The sequence below is a fragment of the Triticum aestivum genome, chromosome 1A (assembly GCF_018294505.1).
Source record: "Triticum aestivum cultivar Chinese Spring chromosome 1A, IWGSC CS RefSeq v2.1, whole genome shotgun sequence".
In the NCBI taxonomy this organism is placed as follows: domain Eukaryota; kingdom Viridiplantae; phylum Streptophyta; class Magnoliopsida; order Poales; family Poaceae; genus Triticum; species Triticum aestivum.
In genome coordinates this window covers 356,540,854-356,543,398 of record NC_057794.1, presented here as the reverse complement: position 1 = coordinate 356,543,398, position 2,545 = coordinate 356,540,854, and the positions used below count along the sequence as shown (strand labels likewise).

At 41.2% G+C, this 2,545-nt stretch overlaps 1 non-coding gene across 1 annotated transcript; it reads left to right on the top strand.

Moving 5' to 3' along the window:
- The first annotated feature begins 2,023 nt into the window (after window positions 1–2,023).
- On the top strand, window positions 2,024–2,127 carry LOC123072389 (small nucleolar RNA R71). The gene has a single exon (XR_006435098.1). It is a non-coding gene; the product is annotated as a small nucleolar RNA R71 (small nucleolar RNA).
- The last annotated feature ends 418 nt before the right edge of the window (window positions 2,128–2,545 follow it).

The following is a 2,545-nucleotide window of genomic DNA, read 5'->3' as shown; positions in this document are numbered from 1 at the left end:
TTAGGGTGCTAGAAAGCAGTAGGACACTAGTAAACTCGACCATTTTTAAACTTTTGCAATGATAAACGAAGATTAGCAAGTTCAAATGCTGACTATGCCAAAAGGTTCCTAAAGAGAGCATGATCCTGAGAACAAAAGGAACTTGAATTAAATCACTTATTTGTAGAAATATAACATTGTGGTTGAACCACTTATTAAATGTGAAGGAAGTAATGATAACATTTTACCAGTCTCACCAAAGGAGCATACCACCGATCCCGAGAACATGGTATACACCTGGCTCGACCAATTATTAGTTTTTTTAGTTTGTCTCCCCAAAGGAACATACCACCGATCCCGAGAACATGGTATACACCTGGTTCGACAATCACAATTTTTTTAATATAATTAACTCCTATCCGATCCAACCAGATTTCACAAGCCACCGATCCAGGGAACATGACATGCTACTGTTAGGTAAGATCAGATAATTATTTATTCATTATTACTTATTTAACAAATGAATACAAAAAGGAAACAAGAATCATCACTCATCCAAGTCTGCTTCACATACTACCGATCCAGGGAACATAGCATGCTAGTCCATAGTGGTGAGTGATTGCTCTGAATGGGGACACATTGGGCACAAACTCAGCATCTGACACTTAATGATCTAGGTATATCGAGGTAAAAGCAGGAAATGATAAAGTTTTCTAGTGTACTAGGGATTTGAGCACTCAAAACTAATAGTTCTCACTAATTTCAGCAAAGCACGCAATATGTAGATCACTAGTTTACATGGCATTCAACAATCGGTTCGCATATTCTCATCAAGCACCATATGTCAAATAAAATTCAGTGGGGCAACATTTAAGAACTGGCTTAATAAGCAACCCAAATAACATTTGATTTCAGCATGTATCAATGGATGATATACTCGGAATGGGTCATGAAACAGCTCACCGGGCACTATGAAGTAACACTCGCTTGATCACTCTCTAAGCTGCAGCTCTTCTCCGTTGCTTCCTCGTGCATGCTCCAGCTTCACTCTTCTTCGTGTGTGCCCATTGCTTCTCCTCATCACCATGCCGTGAATCCACCAGGATCCCAGGGAATGTCATCTCAAACTCGGTCAACTCGCAGTAAATGGTGCACAAGCATCAACCTGAAAGAACACTCGACAGCCAAGCCAATACAAGTGACAGAGAGAATGCCCTCTAAGTCATCGATAGAGTATCCTATCATATAAGTATATCTATTGAGAAAATCAGGAACATGTATCAACAACAAGTCACATGGTGCATAGGCAATATCAGCGATATGACATAACTTATCCAGAAAGCTGAGATAATACCTAAAATGGCCTTGGAGAAGTTTTATGACTACCTCAATTGAAGATACCATGGAAGGCATGGTAGTAGAAACTTCCATCGGGCTCGTATCGACAGGTGAAATAGTAGGGCTTTGCTCCTTGACATCTGAAGTGACCTCATCATAATCAACAATGAAGATTTCCATCTCAGGCTCAAGCATTGAAGAATCGATGTGGCTAACATCATCAAAGGTGAACTTTTCCATATCTGGCTCTAGCAGCACATGATCAATATCAACCAAAGGTATCTCCTCAATATCAAAAGTAACTAACTGTAGCTCCGGTTCATCAATAGAAGAATCATCACAATGCAAAACTGAATCTAGAATGCTAGTATCCATATGATCTGAAGTGTGTGTGTCAACTAGGATGGTGTCATCATCATCAAGGATAATCCATGAAAGCTCAATCTTGTCACACGGAGAAACTGGTTCCGGCTTTTGTGTAAGAGATTCTTGCTGAGATGAAGTGATTTGTTGCAAGCAAGCAACTGGGCCAGAGGTGGGCTTCTCGTTGTACCACTGAAGTTGGTGGAAAGTTAGGTTCTCAATCAGCAGAAAAGCATCATCAAGTGTCTTGTTTGTAATAGCTCCACCCGCTGCCATATCGACGTAAGATCGAGTGTCCGAAGTTAATCCTCTATAGAATAGCTGCAGCTCTAACCATCTCTCGAGCCCGTGGTTAGGACATCTCCTGAATAAGGCTTTGTACCTCTCCCAAGCATCATACAAGCTCTCGCCTTCACGCTGAATGAAGCTGAAGATCTCATCTCGAATTGCGGACTGCTTGTGTAGTGGGAAATATTTATCCAAGAAAGCTCGTGGTATCTCATTCCAACTGAATGATCTTGATGGCAAGGATCGATACCAAGCACAAGCATCATCTCGGAGAGAGAATGTGAACAGCATGCACTTGATAACATCTTGAGGAACTCCATGATACTTTACTGTATCTGAATACTCCATCACTCGGAGCAAGTGCTCATAAGGGTCTTCAGTAGGCAGTCCTCCAAACTGTTGTTGTTGAACCAAAGCAATAAGACTAGGTTTCAGCTCGAAGTTCTCTGTCTCAATAGTTGGCCAAACCGGTCCTGTGATATAGCACTGACTTTTGGGCATCCAAAGATCATGAAGCAATGCCATCTTAACCGAGTGTAACTATAGAACAACCTGCAATTAGTTCAGATTTCCTACG